This window comes from Hevea brasiliensis, chromosome 7 (assembly GCF_030052815.1).
Source record: "Hevea brasiliensis isolate MT/VB/25A 57/8 chromosome 7, ASM3005281v1, whole genome shotgun sequence".
NCBI lineage: Eukaryota > Viridiplantae > Streptophyta > Magnoliopsida > Malpighiales > Euphorbiaceae > Hevea > Hevea brasiliensis.
In genome coordinates, this window is record NC_079499.1 from 70,441,089 (window position 1) to 70,462,452 (window position 21,364).

Genomic DNA, 21,364 nt, shown 5'->3' on the forward strand with positions numbered 1-21,364 from the left:
CGGTGAGGCGAAGAGGCCATCTTGGTCACCAAGCGCAATCACTCCCTTATGTGGAAGCGGTAGAGAGTCATTGGAAAGTTCTTTCCGGGCCCTTGAATTGCAAGATCTTTGGGAAGGAGGGGCCATGGCTATGGTGGCCAAAGTAATGTCAAGAAGCGGGTATGAAGAGGGTAAAGGCCTAGGCGCCACATTACAAGGGATTATCGAGCCTATCTAGGCCATTCGGAAGATAGGCCGTTGTGGTTTGGGGTATGAGGAGGATGCCCTCGTGGATGGGCGATTACGGATGAGAAAAATGCTTGGGATCGGAGATTTGACGGAAGATGGGAAAGGTGAAAGTAGTCCGAGAATCACGGAAATCTTCACCAAACCGGTCATTCAACATCCGGCAAATCTGGAAGAATCACTGATGATCCATCCATAGATGTCATCCAAGCTGGATTCCTTGTATGAGGCCCTAGTTTCGCCAATGGTGAAGAGCGGGAGCTTGACAAGCTGGACAACGGAGGATATCCACGTACTCAATCTCGAGTAAAGTACCTGCAGTTATCTACACTTGATCACTTTGTCCATGGTGACAAGTGTAATCTTGTAAATGGACCTTTTCTTATGGCTTTAATATTAATGAATTAATAGCGCATTTTTAATCCAATACTCTTTTTCTTTCCTTTTTAATTCCATCCTTATAACATGTTCTATTCTTTATTCCTTCAGGACAATTCATCAATTAACACCTAATAATCCAATAGACTCAGGAATCCCTCTGGTTAATTTTGAAATCCCCATAACTGCCATTACTTCAAGTGATTCTGAGGAAGACCTTACAGAGGAAAGCAATGAAAAAGATGAACCCTCCCTCGTGCCTTGTGAAAATGAAAGCGCACAATAAACTTAGGCACGGAAGAAGTAAAAGGAACTTAAGGTAGTGGAGAGTGAGGTGGGAGATATGATCGGTGCAGCAAGGAATTTCTCGGCGTGTTCTCTTGGAGCTATGATGACATGGTCGGTTTGGACCCTCGGATAATGCGCACAAAATTCCCTTGATCCGGGGACAATCCGGTAAAACAAAAGTTAAGGAGAATGAATCGACACCTTTGCTTAAGGTTGGGATGAAGTCAAGCGATATGGCAGGGTTCTTAGAAGTGGTCAAATACCCCCAAGGGGTGGCTAACGTCGTCCGTGTGAAGAAAGGCGGGAGAGTCGGGGTGTGCGTTGACTCAGGGATCTTAATAAAGCTAGTTTGAAGAGCGATTTCCCTCTCCCCACATTGATGTGCTAGTTGACAATGCAGCGGGTTTGGGCGGATGTTCGTGTATTGATGGGGCATCGAGTTTGTCAGATCCCAATGGGCGAGGAAGACAAGGATAAAGCGCTTTTATCACCCAATGGAGTGATACGCTGCTCGGGTCATGCCATTCGGGTTGAAGAATGCGGGGCTACTTACCGGTAGCGCAATGGTCACATTATTCCACGATATGATGCATAAAGAAGTGGAGGTGTATGTGGATGATATGATCATCAAATCCCGGGGAGAGGAGAGCCACGTTCAGGTGATAAGGAGGGTGTTTGAAAGGCTCAGGAAATATCAGTTGAAGCTGAACCCTGCTAAGTGCATATTCGGAGCTAGATCGGGAAAATTGTTGGGATTCATAGTAAGCGAGAAAGGGATAGAAGTGGACCCAGACAAAGTTCGAGCTATTCAAGAAATGCCGTCCCCCAAAAACAGAAAGGGAGGTGCGTGATTTTAGGAAAGTTGAACTACATTTGAGGTTTATTTCTAATCTCACTGCCAAAGCTGAGCCTATTTTCAGATTACTCCGGAAGAACAACCCTACCCAATGGGATTCGGATTGTCAAAAGGCTTTCGAGACAATCAAGCAGTATTTGTCAAATCCACCAGTATTGGTCCCACCTGTGGCAGGAAGGCCTTTAATCCTGTACCTGGCAGTCCAACAGAATTCTATGGGGTGTGTTTTGGGGCGACATGATAATTCGGCGAAAAGAGGGCCATTTATTACTGAGCAAGAAGTTCAATGATTGTGAGTCAAGGTACTCCTTCTTAGAAAAGACTTGCTGCTGGCGTTAGCATGAATGACAAATCGCCTCAAGCACTATATGTTGAATCACAAGACATGGCTTATCTCGGGATGGATCCTATCGGATCGTATTTGAAAGCCCATTCGTGCGGGAAGGATAGCCAAGTGGCGGTTATACTCTCCCAATACGACATAGTCTACATGACCAGCGGTGAAAGGTAGCGTGATTCTTGACCTCTAGCGAGAAAACCCTATCGAGGATTATGAAGCTCACGAATTTGAGTTCACGATGAACATATTAATGAGGTAGGCTGCAAAGAAGGCAGGCCAACCGATGTATGGGAAATGTATTTTGATGGGCGATCAATTTATCGGGAAATGGAATCGGGCTGTACTAGTATCCCCGGACGGAAAACATTTCCGATAGGCTGCTAAATTGGGGTTTGGTTGTACCAACAATGTCATGAGTATGAAGCTTGTGTAATGGGTCTACATGCCGCTATAGAGATGAAAATCGAGAAAGTTGGAGGTGTCACGGAGACTCGGCTCACGATAATCTATCAAGTCAAGGAGAATGGCAAACTAAGGATCCCAAGTTGATCCCATATCGAAGTACTTACTGGAGTTGATCAAGAAATTCGAAGAAATCTCTTTCACTCACACAGTAGAGACAAGAATCAATTTCTTGATGCCTTAGCTACTCTATTGTTATGGCTCAAATCGAAGAAGAGGCGGGCGTTTGAGGCGTTGAAGATTAAGGTAAGGGATGAGCGACCTATTGCTTCATGATTGAAGAAGAGCGACGGAAAGCCTTGGTATCATGACATCCTAGTCTCTTGTAGAACCAGAGAATTCCCTTGAGGGCAAGCAAAAATGAAAAGAAGATGATTCGGAGGTTAGCATTAGGGTACTTTCGGTGGAGAAACCCTATACAAAAGAAGCTCCAACGGCGAATGCGAGATGCGTAGATGCAAAAGAAGCAAAGAGAATCCTCTTTGAAACTCATGAGGAAATTGTGCCACTCACGCCAATGGTCACATGATGGCGAAGCAAATCATGCGGCGTGGGTATTTTGGACCACAATGGAAAAGGATTGCATCAGTATTTCGGAAGTGCCACAAGTGTCGATTTCACGAGATCAGATAAATGTGCCACCTCACAAGCTATTCAATCTCGTCTCACCGTGGCCTTTTTGCAATGTGGGGCATAGATGTGATTGGTCCCATCAATCCCAAGGCATCCAATGGGCAGATTCATCCTTGTAGCCATCGACTATTTCTCCAAGTGGGTCGGCGACATCCTATGCTCACATCACGCGAACACGTTTCTCAAATTCTTCAAAAACAATATCATCTGCGGCATGGTCTACGAATGAAATTATCCTTGATAATGCCAAGAACTTGAATGGTCAGAAGATTCGGGAATTATGTGACCAATACAAAATCCGACACCTCAATTCCTCCCCATACCGTCCCAGGATGAATGGAAGCGGTGGAAGCTGCAAACAAAAACCTCAAGAGAATAATCAGGAAAATGACGGTCACATATAGGGATTGGCATGATATGCTTCCCTACGCTCTTCACGCATCTAGGACTTAGTAAGAACCTCGGCCAGGGCAACTCCATACTCAGCTGGTCTACGGGATGGAAGGCTGTATTGCCTATTGAGGTTGAAATCCGTCCTAAGGATTACGAAGGAATCGGGGATCGATAGTCGAGAATGGATCGATCAAGGTTGGATCGATTGAATTTCTTTGGATGAGAAAAGGTTAACATGACATGTCACGGACAATTATACGAGAGAAGAATGGCGGGCATTTGATAAAAATGTATGCACACGTGAATTCCAACCGGGGACCTAGTCTTGAAGAAAGTCTTCTTTGAACCAAAAGCGACCCCGGGGCAAGTGGTCACCAACCTATGAGGACCCTATGTGGTTAAAAGACATTTTCGGAGGAGCCTTGATCTTGACCCACATAGGCGGTGAAGAATTCCCGAGACCGATCAATGCCGACCTTTGTCAGAGATACTATGCATAAAAGGGAAAGGGTGAAAACCGAAAGGGCATCAAAAAAAAAAAAAAAAAAAAAAAAAAAAAAACCTTCTAGGGTGAAAACCCAAAGGCGTCCCAAGAACCAAAGTGGAGAAATAAGGAAGAGGGTATGAAGCATGAATAGAGAAGAGGCCGTTAAGGCATGAGACTCAGGAGAACTTCGAAATAATGGCGGTTAAAAGACTTCAAAACTAACCATAAGGAATATGTGAGATCTATCTTTGTACCTTTTCCTCTCCTTTGAAAGTCTATTCTTTCTAATAAAGTTATACTTCACTCCTTACATTTGTTATTTTCCCCATGCTATCCTTTCTCTTTGTTTAATGCGCTATTAATTAGTTAAAATTTTTGCCATAAGATTTGAATTTGAAAATTGATAACCTCACGTACTTTATTATGAGATTTGCAGGAAATAGCCTTCAAAAAAAAAAAAAAAAAAAAAAAAAAAAAAAACTTGTAGAGGTGAAAACAAGAAAGAAGCACAGTCGAATGGGCGAAGAGAAAGTGAAAACACTGCAAGGCGCTCTCAGTAGAGTAAGAAGAAAGTCGGGAATGAAAAAGGGGCATCAGAAAGAATGAGATCATAGGTCAGTCTTGCAACTCCTCCTCCATTAATAATCCGCCTTCGTTATCTTGTTAAGTACACTTCTTCAGGGAAAGAACTTCATGTGTCAGGGTTAGACTCGCCTTGTAAGTTGATTTTGATTTCCTGCAATTTAAATTTCTGCTATCAACCTCTGGTTCCTTGATCCAAGTTGATTTTAATTCCCTGCAATTCCACCATCAACCTTTGGATCCTTGATCCAAGTTGATTTTAATTTCCTGCAATTTAAATTTCTGCTATCAACCTCTGGTTCCTTGATCCAAGTTGATTTTAATTCCCTGCAATTCCACCATCAACCTTTGGATCCTTGATCCAAGTTGATTTTAATTTCCTGCAATTTAAATTTCTGCTATCAACCTCTGGTTCCTTGATCCAAGTTGATTTTAATTTCTGCAATTCCACCATCAACCTCTGGATCCTTGATCCAAGTTGATTTTAATTTCTGCAATTTAAATTTACGCTATCAACCTCTGGTTCCTTGATCCAAGTTGATTTTAATTTCTGCAATTCCACCATCAACCTTTGGATCCTTGATCCAAGTTGATTTTAATTTCTGCAATTTAAATTTACGCTATCAACCTCTGGTTCCTTGATCCAAGTTGATTTTAATTTCTGCAATTTAAATTTACATTTATCAACCTCTGGTTCCTTGATCCAAGTTGATTTTAATTTCCTGCAATTTAAATTTCTGTGATCAACCTCTGGATCCTTGATCCAAGTTGATTTTAATTTCCTGCAATTCCACCATCAACCTTTGGATCCTTGATCCAAGTTGATTTTAATTTCCTGCAATTCCACCATCAACCTCTGGATCCTTGATCCAAGTTGATTTTAATTTCCTGCAATTTAAATTTCTGCTATCAACCTCTGGTTCCTTGATCCAAGTTGATTTTAATTTCCTGCAATTTAAATTTCTGTGATCAACCTCTGGATCCTTGATCCAAGTTGATTTTAATTTCCTGCAATTCCACCATCAACCTCTGGATCCTTGATCCAAGTTGATTTTAATTTCCTGCAATTTAAATTTCTGCTATCAACCTCTGGTTCCTTGATCCAAGTTGATTTTAATTTCCTGCAATTTAAATTTCTGCTATCAACCTCTGGTTCCTTGATCCAAGTTGATTTTAATTTCCTGCAATTTAAATTTCTGCTATCAACCTCTGGTTCCTTGATCTAAGTTGATTTTAATTTCATGCAATTTAAATTTCTGTTATCAACCTCTGGTTCCTTGATCTAAGTTGATTTTAATGTCATGCAATTTACATTCTGTTATCAACCTCTGGTTTCTAGATCCAAGTTGATTTTAATTCTCTAGGTCATTAATTTAGGTGTGCTTTAGTTCCCTAATTTCAAATACCTAATCGTCCAAAATATGAGTCGAATCTTTACATAATTCCTATACGGAAATTTTTCCTTTAATAGAAATTATGTAAAGAGGGCATTGTCGACACCATATTTTGGTCGATCCTAGAATCAATAAAAATTCTTCTTTGAGCAGCTAATCACGTTTAGATCCCTCTTTGATAAGCGGTCACATTTAGATCTCTCCTCACAAAGAATTGAATCAATGCTAGTCCTCACATTCATTAAAGCCTCTTGATCTCTCAAATCATTTCCGAGCCTTTCAAACCCGTTGTCGAATTTAGGACACGTCGAGTATATTCACGATCTCTGTTGATGAATAAAATGAGCGGCACTAGATCTTTTCCTACAGTTTATTCTTGACCTCCTTTCAGAAAGTTTAAGAGCTAAAGTTTTGGTTCGATTCGATCTTAAGTGTTGAGTTAAATTTTCAATCAAGTTAGTTCGACATTTCTCCCTAGATCTCATGTTTAAAGTGCTTTCCGATCTCTCATACTTAGATTAATAATCACATTTAGTTTTTGTTTCTTTGTGCTCATACAATCAAATACTCGGACAAACAATGGTTTAAAATTTTCCGATCACAATCATTCATTGAACAAAAGGCATTCCATTTCATGTCATAAATTTGTACAAGTTATTGGTGAGGATCACCCGGCTGATCTGTTGGATCACCCCGGCTGATCTACATTTGGATCACCCCCTCTCTCCCTCACCTTCGGCTTCCTCCTCACTATCCTCATCGTTGCCCTCGGGAGCCACGTCGTCCATCAAGAAAAGTCTTCTTACAGGTAGCGCTCTGGAGTGCGGCCAAGAGATCCTTGTGAGCATTCACATAGGCTCGGCTATCCCGTCACCATCTCTTCATCTCTCTCCTTTAGCTCCTTATCTTTCTCCTCAAGCTCCTTATCTTTCGCTTTGAGCTCCTCTATGAGTTGAAGCGACTGGCGGATCGTTGGCGTGAAGCGCTGGACTTCCTAAGAGCACGGTCCCTCTCATCAAAACACGATTACATTCGGCCAACCGGTCTTCATGGAGCTTTGCCGTCCCTCGACTTGAGATATATAATCCGGCGGATGAGAGTTGGGATCGGAGGAATCCACCTCTGATTCTTCTTCGATCTCCTTACCCGGTATTGAATCCTTTCGGATCATGAGTGCAGTTCACTAGACACTCCACGTTTAAGCTCATGGTCAGAGTCAATATGTCGTCGAGACCATGCAGGATAACTTTGTCGATCCTCGAAAGAAGATGGTAGACCCGGGACTTTGGCGAAATCGAGTTCTCCTTGCCAGTCGGTTATTCCTCAAGCGATCGATCGGTGCTTGGCGCCAGAAGAGGTCCTCCCGAAGCTTAGGTAGGCCCCCTTCCTGCTTGGAACAAGCTGCAAGAGTCGGAGGCTGCTCCTCCGATCTAGGAGAGATCGGGTAACCGGTGGTCGGCGGACCGAAGGTTGGGGTGGGTCTCTTTGTATCTCCCGGGTTCGTGGCCGGGTGTTTGAAATCGTTCAAGCGCTTTATCTCCTTTATCTTAGGAGATCTCTCTTTCCTTCTTTAGCTTCCTAGAACCATCACCACCCGCCATACTGCACAAAGAAAAGGTTAGTGAGATCACTAAGGTCGTGAGAATTGAGATATAGAAAATACCGATGCCGAGGTTAGAGAGCGGAAGTTCGCGGTCTTGGCGATGGCGGTGAGCAGTCCAATGGTGCGGCTCGGCGATCACCGCATCAAACAAGAATACTTTTTAGTGGCAGCCTCACTCTTCAAATCCATCACTATTAGGCTTTCATCTTGGCTCGGGGTGATGTGATTCGGAAGCAAAGGTCCACTGGTACCACAGTGCAGAGAAGTCCTCAAAATGGCTCGGATCTTTGCTCCTCACAATGAAGAAAGCGATTCTTCCAATTCTTAAGAGGCGAGGCGGATCGGAAAAGAGCCATAGCGAGGCCGCTGGAAGAACCGATGGTCATCGTCCTTTCGGCGAGATGGCCGGTGCAACTCGGCGAACACCTTAGCCGTAGTCTGATTCCCTTAGCTCGGCATAGGCCTCGGAAGGCTACTAAAATCCGCCATGAGTTAGGGTGGATTTGAGCGATGCTCGCCGGTGAAGTTTTAGGACCTCCTTATAGAAGTCATCGAGGGGAATCGAAGACCGGCCTTTAAGCATTCCTCATACACCATGACTATGTCGTTCTCTTCAAAGGAGTGATCGACACGAACATCGCCATGGCACTTGATCGATTCATATGAATCGGGACAAATGTTGTATTCTTGAACAAGCGATTGCGGTCGGATTCAGAAGAAGCGATGGAAGCTTCGTCTATAGGAAGGGTCTCTCTCCTTGAAGGTGGTGCAAGCCTTGATGGTATGACAGGCCAGGCACAGGCGAGACCTAGGGGGTTCAGGTTGCGTGCTTGGCCCGACCGCCTCTTCTTCATCAGACGATGACCATGAGAACTGAATGGAAGGAGGGCTCGCCGCTCTCTGACCTTCGGCACCGCTCATTTTCAAGGAAAAAACAAAGAACTTAAACTAAAAAGATTAAAGCCCTTAGAGTCGATCGGCGTCGGGCGGAGAAAATGAGAGAACTTGAAGTTGTGGCGAGGATTGAAAATGGAATGAGAGAACAAGCGGCTAACCCTCCCTATTTATACTAGTCAGAGCATTTAATGCTCGCGAGGTTCTAAGCGGCGCATCGATTGGTGAGACTCGGCAATTTTGTTCGACACTTCTCTCAAATATCAGAATGTTCGAGATCGGTTAATTGGAGATCGGCATAATAAGTTAAATATTTTGAATAAAGGATCGATTAAGTGTCATTGGGTAAAGAACCAGATCGGATAAACACGGTAGAGATCGGAAAATAATCAATGCAAAAATAAGATGATAGCAGACAAAATAAAGTCTTTATTCTCAAAAGATCGGATTACATCATTTGGCGATCTCTAGGGATCGGATTACAATAAAGGTCTAGCTACATCATGTGGCGATCTCTAGAATCGATTACATTGAAAAATTACATCATTTGGGCGATCTCTAGAGGCCGGTGAAAAATCCTATCTGAAGAGGTGATCTAAGGATCGGTTTATAAGCGATCCCAAGGATACTCCCGGGTGATCTAAGGATCGGTTTATAACTAATCCCAAGGATACTCCCGGTGATCTAAGGATCGGTTTATAAGCGATCCCAAGGATATTAGGCCGGAAGCTTAATCCATTGTCGGAACACCCAATGTGGATCGAGAATCATTGTCGGAACACTCAATGTGATGAGAAGCGAATGAACTTCGATTGAGCAACTTCGAGATCGGTACAACGAAGCCATATACGGATCGGTCAAATCGGTTCTCTCACCATCGTCAATTAGGACCATCCAATCAAGGATCGTAAATTTTGATCGAGAATAGGGAATTCCATCGGAAGAGGATCAAAACCACGATTGTAGCGGAACTTTCCCGGAGCAGCTAGAACCAAGAAACAAGGAGAAAGAGAAAAATCGAATGAAGGAAATGCCACTATCAACGAGGGGTATATATAGGGAAAATGGGCATTTAATCTTTGGCGGAAAGCAAGCGGGCGCTTGAAAATCGAGATGTAATTAATGCTTGGACCGAATCGGTGATCGAGGGATAAAGAGATCGGAGATAGGAGATCGGCATGAGAGATCGGAATAGGAGCTAGGGGAGGATCGGAAGACAAAAGAATAAGACAAATTCCAATAACAGTCGTCGAATCGGCTAGAGGTAGTTAAAGCGTGGCGACGAGATCTCCACATGCGCCTAAGAATCGCACTTAATCTTGTGAGTGCGGGGTATGTCATGTGATCCTGTACATCCCAATCTCCACCGTTGATCTCACTTGTAAGGATGAATCAGGAACCCTTGGATCAAAAGAAGATGATAATACGGCGTTTTCACTCTCGGCCCTCGGATCGTTCGGACAAGAGGATTCAAGACCGTCGGATTAAAGAGGAAAAGGACAAATACTTTGAGAAGCGATCTCGACCATTCGTTTTGATTCTCTTTAATTCTGAACATCCGATCATGTACTTCAAAATCGACCCTCCATCTCCCTCAAAATGAATCGACCCTTCATAGGAGCACCCGATTCCTATAAATACACATGAAAAAGCTGTTCAGGGGACAAAAAATATAGGCAAGAGGCTGCTATTATCGTGGAGGAACTCTGAAACTTCATTGGTTTGTTACTCTGCTGTTTTGTAGTGATTAAAAATACTTTTGAAACTAGTTTTGAGTGTTTTCTTGAAAAGATTTTGAATATTGGAACTCTACATTTCAGGTTTGTTCATTATCTGGTCATACTCTCATCATCTCTGCTTTCCTTTCCTCTGTTCAAGCTCAACTTCCTTTCACTGGTTCTTACAGGTTACCTTTTAGCTAAAGCATCTCTCGGTTTCACGGCCAGACATCAACTCTCGGTGATCAATCCGCCATCACTTGTTTACCACTTCACAGTTATTTCAATATATTTGGCTCCTCACGGTAGAGTTCACACTCATTTACGTTTGTTTCTGCACTTCCTTTGTTCTTCATACATACGCAACTTTCTTCAAGGGTATTTTGTACAAGAGAACCCAAGAGAAAATATTGTTATAAGAGTTCATATTCTTGTTTTATTAAGCGTCTACGTTTATTTCCGCATTTTCCTTGTTCTTCTTACATCTAGACCATTTACTGCACAAGCAATCCCAAAGAAAGTCACTCTCAAATCATTTTTAGTGATCAGTTCATTTTATTGATCTCAGTCATTTACGAAAACCAGTTTTCTAACTCTTTGTAGTATGTAAATGGTTGGAGTAAGCGTAGGTAGCTGCAACTTAGAGGTCTCCTTTAAAGAGGACACGAATAACACGTCGGGAAGATAAGCCAGAACTATTAGGTAGCGTAAGCGACAATTCGACAAAGATGTCATGAAATGGAATAAGACCAAAGTAAGCGAAGCAGTGGATCGGTCATTAATAGATATTGGTAAAATGACTACATGAAAAGGTCGATGAATCAAGTCTAGTGTTCCCCGTTCAGCCACGGGATATCCATAAACCTTATCCAGGCATTTTTGAAGGTCGAATTCTTAGTTTTAGGTTCTTAAGACCCGTAGCTGTAGTTAAATTTTTAAAGGTCGGAAAAGTCTTTGTCGAGTCTCATCAAAATAGAAGAAATTCGGAAGAGTCCTTATCCTATCCTTGCCTAAAAGTTTTAAGTCAACTCTTAAAGGAGATCGGAGGAGGTTCTTATCAGGTCTCCCTTCAAAATTTGATAAACATTAAGTAGGGATCGGAAGAGAGTTCTTATCAGGTCTCAACTCAAAACATTAACGAATAACTCTAAAGGAGATCGGAGGAGGTTCTTATCAGGTCTCCTCTCAAAATACAATAAATAACTCTAAAGGAGATCGGAGGAGGGTTCTTATCAGGTCTCCTCCCAAAACACAATAAATAACTTAAAAGAGATCGGATGATTATTCTTATCAGTTCTCCCTTCTAAATTTTAATAAACACTAAATAGGGATCGGAGGAGAGTTCTTATCCGGTCTCAACCTCAAAGTTTAATAAACATCTCAAAGAGATCGGAGGAGAGTTCTTATCCGGTCTCATCCTCAAAACTTCAAATAAATAACTTAAAAGAGACCGGAGGAGGGTTCTTATCAGGTCTCCCCTCAAAATTACAATGAACAACTTAAAAAGATCGGAGGAGAGTTCTTATCAGATTCTCACACCCGTTCACTAAGGTTGTCTCATTTACTTATGTATCTGGGTGATCCAAATTTAGAGAAAAATCAAACATTCCTTCAACAAAAAGGATTAACATTGCCGCCTAAGCCCTTCTAACTAATTTGTAAGGGCCTTGAGAATTAAATCTACTTACCCTTATTAAGGGACGAGGTGGGGTGCCTAACACCTTCCCCACAGTTTACGGACCGAACTTAGAATCTCTGTTTTGAAGTGGTTTCATTTTTAATTTAACTTCTCAAATGGTTTTCTTTAGTTTCCCTCAAAACTAAGGTGGCGACTCCTCACTCTTTCCCACTTGGTGAGTGATCGTCAGGCGACATAAAATCCCATTGCGACAAGTTATCTGATAAAGTTGTAAAATAATTATGAGTTATTTGGCTTGTAAAAATTGTGTTATATCTTTGTATCTTAGTCTTTGAAAATCACATGGATTTGACTTGAGAAATGTGTTGTGTTGATAAAAATGTTGGAGTTGAGATTTGAAAATATATTGAAGTGCTTTTCTGAGTTTTACGAAGAAGCTGTTTTGTCCAAAATACAAATGGCACCTTGCCAAAATTTTCTGAGATATTCCAAATAAATCAAATGAGTTAGTTGTTTCACTTGATTCACCAAAGTCTTTCACACACTGTAAATAGTGCTCACCACTTTGTAAAAGAAGTAAGAAAAGTTTTAAAATCCCTTGTAGTGTATTTAATGGATTATCGATGAAGCGGAGTTGGTAATTCATTAGGTATACTACGGGATCATGTTATGCCTTACAGAGGGTAGGGTGTGACATGTTTTAGTGAGTATCGAGCAAAGTTTTTAAATTACATTTTCACTGTCATTTGAATATTCTTTCTTCACGTACAAGCTGCTCAATATCATTGTTTGATACATACAGTACATTACATTATAAATATGCACTAACGGAGGAAATCTCCTTGTGTTATTGGTTTAGGAGATCTAAAATCCTCGCATTGACTATGGAAGAGGGTGATCGTTGATCGATCAATCTATTGAGTGAGGTGCAAGGATGCCCCATGCCTACATAATGTCGGTGGTTGATAGCACTAGCCTGCAATACATGATTCTCTGCTCGATTCGCTCGTGACGGCTGCAATGTTCCAACAAATGGATGGTAATGTGCCTACTCAAGTCCCAATCTGACACAGGTGGTACAACCACGATCTTACGCTGAACAATATGACAAATTGATGAAGTATGGGGCTCTGAGTTCAAGGGGCGATAGATCCTCTAGAGGCGAGAACAATGGTTAGAGAGGATGGATAGGGTATTCAAGAAACGCATTGCAGAGGAGCTTAGATTTGAGTACTCGGTATCTTTGCTCTGAGGGGATGCTTATGGTGGTGGAAAACCATCCCCACGATCGATAGAACTGCGAGTGCTAACATGGAATGACTTCCTCGAGAATTCGGACAAAAATATGTCCACGATGCTTATGTAGACCGGAAGTGCAAGAATTCCTAAGTCACGAAGCAGAGGCGGTCGGTGGGTGAGTATGAAAGGAATTCTCCGCCTAAGCCATTATGCGATAAGTCTACTTTCTACCAGCGGGGAGAGATGTAAGAGGTTTGAAAGGCTTGAAGCCTAGTATCAGTTACAAGTGGTGGATTCAAACATAACAACTTCTCTGAACTTATTTCTCAAGCACTAGAATTAGAAAGAATTGAATCAAGCGGCTCTTGAGAAAAAAATCGGAGAAGCGAGAAAAAGAGGAAAGTCAGTGACGAGTTCTAGTGGTCCCTCTTGGAAAGAGGAAAAACTTTGGGGATCTGACGGAGATAGTAAGAAGTCAGGTAGAGATAGATCTTTTGGATGAAACCACCTCGATCCGATCACCAACTCAGAGGAAACCGGAAATGCATTTGTCGGATCGACTTTGTGAAACTTGTGGTAAACCACATAGTGGGGTATGTTATAGAGCCGTAGGAGCATGCTTTAATTGTGGAGAGAGTGGTCATTTTGCTAAGGATTGTGTAAATCCATGTCGTTCTGGATCATTTACTACACCAAAGGGATCAACCCAAGTTTCTACCCCAAAGAGTTCACCATCAGTTAGTAGAGGCAAAGGTAGAGGTAGGGTAGTACACCTAGAAGTCAGACTACTGTGAATCAGCCAAAACAGGGTGATGCTTCAACGAGTATACGCTATCTGACGAGAAAAGAAGTGAGACTTTTGACATCATTCTTGGTACTTTCTCAATTAGCAACCGAGATATATATATGTATTGTTTGACACGGAATTTTCATATTTTTACATTAGTGTTAGAACTATATGTTCTGTTGTTATTCGTTCTGAGAGGAATAAATTTTGACGCATTAGTGATTAGCCCTTAAGATAAGGATTGTGATAATAAGTGAAATTAGTTTTGAAAGAGTTTATCGGCGAAAAGTATTTTCTAACACACCATAAATTATAAAGCTAATTAGTGAGCCTACTTAATGTAAGGCAAGAGGACGTAAAAGTAAGATGCGGTAATGGAATTGCTCTTGATAAGGGCAAGGAGGTTACTGTTAGAAATTGCTAATGGATATTGTAATCAGAATAAGATTCGAATATCAGTGAATTCAAAAGAATAAAAGATAACAAAGTTTGATCTATTGGGATGTATCGTAGTAACTATGCAATGTTCTTGATGTTTATCTTTGTAATTTGCAGTTATAGTACTAACTTAAGATTATTGTGTAGAGCTACGTGCTAACCGATAGTACACCTAGATGAGAATAGTTGCCAGCGGCATCTGTTTTGGCATAGTTATGCGGGCAGAATTTAATTATTAGAAATAAGTTTGAAAATCCTACTTAGGGATCTAAAACTCAAAAGTTAAAATATCGAAAGGTTATAGTTAGTACAAAAGGAAGTAAGTTATAGAACATTGTGAGATAAAAGAGTTATGGAAGTAGAGACTTGAGCAGTTGATTCATATGTAACAAAGAAATATTCGAATGTGAGGAAGGCGTGGACTAGAATGGTCGGAAGGACCAATGCACGATGAATGATTCTAATATGACCTCAAGGGTCATTCAAGAAGGAACGTGGTGAAATATTAGACAACATAATAGTAAGAGGAGATTGGTGTTATCCAAACAAAGTAAACATTGTATTAGATTGTTAAAAGTCTTACGATCAAATAGAAAGGAGAAAATAAGCGTATGACTATTGTAAGATGATTCTTGGGTAAAATTTCGTGGGCGAAATTTATTTAAGGGGGAGAATTGTAACACCCTAAGTTCGGTAGTGCGTTCTGCTCTAGTGACCGGTGTTGTCGGACAGCTAGGATGCCTAGAACCACACTTCAATGAGAGTGAGGAGACATAAAATAATGAAATAAAAGAAAAGAAAGTACAAGAAAAACAAAGGAAAAATGATTGCAAAGAAATGTGATCAAGTTAAGCAGTAGGAAACCTCACGATGGGTGACCGCCTTTGGGAATCACGGCGTGGACCGTTGGTATTACTGCGAGGAACCACGGAAAATATTTTTGGGACATAAATAGACCCTTGTTGAAGAATAAATATCATTAGAAATATCAAAGAAAAATTAAATAATTAGTACAAAGAAAAGTGAGAAATCGAAAAAGCAGACAAAACCGGTATCTGAAAAATCGGGAATGCCACGAGCAGGGGGCATTATGGTCATTTGATATCGAAGTGTCTTTTGACCTAAATGTCCATTAAAAATAAATAGTATTACACTTAGAAAATAAAATGAAAAATTAAATTGGTGGTACCTAAAATAAATAGTGGAAATTATGGGTTAAATGTGGAATAAATGAATAATTACTTTATTATATGATTAAGTGACTAAGTGGACCACTAAGGATTAATTAAATACATAGTGGGACATGTGTACACTTAAAATGCAGCTGAATAAGTCATCTTCCTCATTTGCATTCAAATTGCCGAATTGAAGAGTGAAGGAAACTCCATAGCCATTTTTCATGCAAGCTTTCTTAAGTCTCCATTTTCAACTCCAACCTCTTAGTGTTCTTCATTAAACTTTGTCTACACATCACAAGGAAGATATTGATACTAATTTTGAGAAGTTTGATGAAGGTTTAGCAAGTTACAATTAAAGGTAAGTTTGCATTTTTGAGAATTTCTTTGTTAAAGTTTATGTTCATGTTATGGGTGTTAGTTTGGTGAAAGAAAATTTTGAGTTTGAAGGGTTATTGTTGTTTTCATTTTGGACAGCCATGAGTCACGTTTTTGATGAGATATTTGTGCATATAATTGATGAGAAATGGTGTTGATCATGATGAATTAGTAACCTAGTGAATTATTTCATGTTTATGTGGTGATTTATGCACTTGGATGGGAAATTGTAAATTTTTGGGGCACTTTGATGTTGAAGAATGGTTTGTGGCAGCTTGGGGACACTTGAGTAATGGTATATATTGAAGGAAATGTATGCAGAATATTAACCTAGAAGGATTGATGATATGTATGTAGATTGATCTTGTAAAGTGTGTGTAAAATTTGTAATGGTTAGGTGTGTTTGTAATAGTACTTAGAAATTGTAATTGTGAATGATATTGGTGTGTTGAGGCTGATTGGAATCTGCCCAAAATAATGTTAATGTAAAGTAGAAAGTGCTTTTGGTAATGTACCAAAACTGATTTGGTAGGGTATGGAAGTAAACCTTGCAAGGTGAGTATGTGTTTGAAGTTGGGGTGTGAAATGCATATTGAGGGCAGTGTATATTTTAGCCTATAACCTTGAATGTGTAACCTCAATTGGTATGAGACCAATTTGGGGTGAAACTAGGCACAAAATGTGCCAACTTTCATTGAGAAACCATGCCAAAATTCTGCTTGCAAGGTGACCTAAAAATTTGACCAATTCGGATTAGGTGCAATTAGGACCTGAAAATGACCAATTGGGCAGCAGTGAGTGTTTAGGCCATAACTCACTCAAACCAGGTCCAATTGACCTGAAATTTTAACCAAGAATAGTTAAGACCCATACCTACAAGTCTTATGAAGACACCAAAGCCCAGAAATGACCATAAGCAAGTCAAACAACTTGCACAAGTTCGGGTCCAAAAACTGGCCGAACCAGAATTGACCAATTTGACCTAAAATTGACCTAAAATGGTACCACTTGACCAGCAATAGTGTAATGACCATAACTTGGTCTACTTAACTCGGATTGACCTGAAATTTTGCACGCGTGCAATAAGACCTAGATCTACAAGTTTGTAGTTTCGACGAGACCCGAAAACCGAGGAACTAGATCGTCGGTTAGGTCAAACGGTGTCGGAATCGACAATTTGCATTAAAATGCACTACGCAAGGAATTGACTTTGGTAAAACATACCAAACCTAAAACCCTATCAAATTTGACATATTAACGACACTAAAACCTAATTTACCTAAAAGCGCAACAAGAATTCGGTATATTAGGTGATTAAGTGAATAATTGAGTTGATTGCATTATTTACCAAACACCATCGATAGAGACAATTTAATTTGATGCTTGAAACACTTGAATTGTGTTTCTCGATTAACAAGGACTCGGCAAAGGGAAAGAAATCTTGAGTCGGGACCGGAGACAAATATCAGAGGTTTGTACTGTGGCTATTGCTTTTGAATTTTTCAATTGAAATAAATATTGAATATTTGTATATTATTGTTTTAAATTATGTTTGTGCACAACAAGCTGTTTCTTTTGAATTATTTTCAATGGAAATAAATATTGACTATTTGCATATCATTGTTTTAAATTGTGGAAATGTGTTTGGTGGACACTTATTGATTGAAAAACATTGTGAATGGTTTGAAAGCGTGAAAAATTGTTTGAATGGTATTTGATGGATACTTATTGATTGAAAAGCAACGTAAATGGTTTTGTGGAAATTGAAGTGAATTACGAATTGTGTTGCCATTTTGTGAATGAAATTATAACTTTGGAAATTTATTGGATTCTTACGGATTATTTGAATAAAATGTTTGGAATTGTTTTGACTCACAATTGGCATGACAACGATAATATGTTCCTCCTCCATTAATGGGGTGAGTGTGATTATTCCTCCCTCTTTGACTTATTAGTGCAGGGTGAGTATGATTATGTTCCTCCCTCTTTGACTTGATCGAGGTGAGTATGGATGAGTTCTCATTATATAGATAGCTTCCTCCCTCATTGATTTCGATTATTGGGGTGAGCATGTCTTGTCGTTGTGTACAACCACGGCATATATGGAAAAATTGTGTCATGGCCTAAATTGTGTTATAGATTGGCAACCTTGTATTCTTGATTATTTGATCGAATTGTGTTATTATGTATTGTGAGATTGTGAAATTGATTTAAACTCTTATTGACATATCTGTCTATTGAATTCAACCATGATCGACTTATTGAAAATTATTGTGATATTAACAAATGGAGTTTAAATTCTTGTTGACATTTATTGTCTTGAATTTAACTATGGTTTTAAGTATCCACTATTGATATGATTTATGAATTGTGATTTAAAATTTGTATTTGGTAAATGTTGTGCACTGTGAGACATTGTCTCGTGATAGCTTTATTCTTTATGCGAGTAGAGACAGAGCAGGCGTGAGCTAGAGTCGCTAGTATCGCCAATGAGATTTTTGGGTATAGTGAGTATACCACATGTGGCATTTTATCTTGTAATGTATATTCCTTTGTATGTATATTTTGTTCTTGGTTTTGGCGATTGTAAATTTAAGTTATCTGATAAAGTTGTAAAATAATTATGAGTTATTTGGCTTGTAAAAATTGTGTTATATCTTTGTATCTTAGTCTTTGAAAATCACTGTGGATTTGACTTGAGAAATGTGTTGTGTTGATAAAAATGTTGGAGTTGAGATTTGAAAATATATTGAAGTGCTTTTTCTGAGTTTTCAAGAAGCTGTTTTGTCCAAAATACAAATGGCACCTTGCCAAAATTTTCTGAGATATTCCAAATAAATCAAATGAGTTAGTTGTTTCACTTGATTCACCAAAGTCTTTCACACTGTAAATAGTGCTCACCACTGTAAAAGAAGTAAGAAAAGTTTTTAAAATCCCTTGTAGTGTATTTAATGGATTATCGATGAAGCGGAGTTGGTAATTCATTAGGTATACTACGGGATCATGTTATGCCTTACAGAGGGGTAGGGTGTGACATTTTATGTTTCACTATAGGTGTTATTTTTAAATTTTGACCATGCTAAAATCTCTAGTCCCATAACTATTCCTGATGTACTGTAATTCATGCTAGGGTAACGGAGTTGTTAACTCTCACTACCTTGCAACCATGATATGTTAATATTCTAATTATAGAGTTTTAAATCCTGAATTAGGATTTTCAAACTCGATTCTAGTAATAAAACTCTATTCTGGTATATTTGTACTAGAGCAAAAGCCATTTGTGACTATTCTTATCCTTGCGTACTATTGAGTAGTACATAGCTCTACACAATAAATCCCAAGTCAGTACTGTAATCTGCAGCTTACAGCACAAACATCAAGAATATTGTATAGTTACTACGATACATCCCAATAGATCTAACTTCCCTATATCTTATTTCTTTCAAATCCACTAATATCTTAAATTTATTTTGATTATTATACCTACTGACATTTATTAGTAGTAATACCCTTACCCACATCTAAGGTAGCTATATTACTAGAACTTACTTTTAGGTACTCTTGCCTTACCTAATTAGGCTTACTAATTAACTTTATAATTTATCGTAGTCTTGGAGATGTCTCTTACTAGAAACTTTTTCAAAATTAATTCCAATCACGCTTATTATCGCAATTCTTATCCTAAAAGACTAATTACTAAGACATCAAAATTTATCTCCATGTAAGGAAATAGCAGTAGAACATATAATTCTAGCATTAGCATATAAATAAGTAGAGTCGAAATCAAATAGTACATAATTATTCCTTTCAAAACGTAAGAACGTACCGGTAACTACATCTGCAGTCTCTGCTTTTTCCCCTCGATGCATGGCGTTCCCTCTTTCTAGTGTATTCCTCTGCTCAGGTTGATTCATTCTGCTAGGATTACCCAAAGTATTGTCTCTACTTCTACTTCTGCCCCTACTGACTATTAATGAGCCTCTAAAATCAGAACCTTGGACTAATTCCTCTGGTGTAGTATGTGGCACAAATTGACGTGCGCTAGTACAATCTCGAGCGTAATGTTCGATTCCACCACAATTGAAGTAGGCTCCAGTAACTTTATAGCAAATACCCCTGTGTAATTTCCCACAAATATCACAGATACGGATAGGGTACGAACTTCTAGTTCTTTGACGAATGGCTCTTGATTACTTCAGCCCTGAAGATCCGCCTCTGTCATACTTAGGAGCTCGGGGTCCCTCAAAATCTTTTCTCTTTCCCAAATTACTACTCGAACTTTGATTGATAGGTTTCCCACTTTTCTCTTTTTCATGCTGCTCTTGAGGGGGTTGGGTTTTACTTGGGCCTGGGTTGACAGATTATCAACCATTTGCTAGTCCATTTGTACAGTAATTTGTGTAGGAGGAACTGGTGCGGCTGCTCCTCCAACGCTCTGTGGAACTTGGGCCTCTCCTTGTACATTAGCTGTATCAGACTGCTCTACTGTTATATCCCCCTTGTCCATATCTATTCACAGGATTTTTTTTTTCTGTATAACCAACACAAGGAGATTTCTCCCCGTTAATTCATATTTATGATGTAAATGTATCATATGTATCAAACATTCGAGCAGTTGTACTTATCAAAAAATATTTTAAATTCACAGTTCAAAATTTACTTTAGAAACTAGCTTTGATACCACTAAAATATGTCACACCCTACTCCTCCTAAGATGTAACATACTCCTGTAGTATACCTAATGAATTACCGTACTTCGCCTATCGGTAACCCATTAAATATACTACAAGAGATTTTAAAACAATTTTCATTCATTTTTAAATTGGTGGGTAAATTTTTTTTTAAGATATTAAAAACTTTTATTTAAAGTCCAAACATAAATTAAATTTTTAGATATTTAAAATTTCTGCAATATTTACAAAAATTTCGGCAGAGTGCCATCTGTATTTGAAGAAAACAGTTCTTTAAAACCTGAAAATAAAGACACTCCCAATATATTTCTCAATCACAACTCTATTAATCAATTTCATTTCACAAATCAGCACAAGCAACTCAATACAAAGTTTAAATTAAATCAAACATTTAAATATCTTATTAAAGTAACAAAATTAATATTTACATTCATGGGAGCATTAAAAATTTAGTAGTACAAAACTTTATAAGTACATAAAATCTCAACATAATATTACAATAATTTGTATTTGATTACAGTCCAAAAATATATTACAAAAGAATTTATACAACTGCTCAAATGAAATTACATACATATAATTACAGAATTACATCAAAATCTAATGTACAAGGGTATACCTATAATATACAGAAGATAGTTTCTGATATCTTTGATAATCTCGCTCAATTTGTTTTATATTTTCTTTCACCTGCGACAGCATACAAAGCTATCACTGAGTGAACTCAATGGTGCACAAATTAATAATTTAAAACTTGATACAAG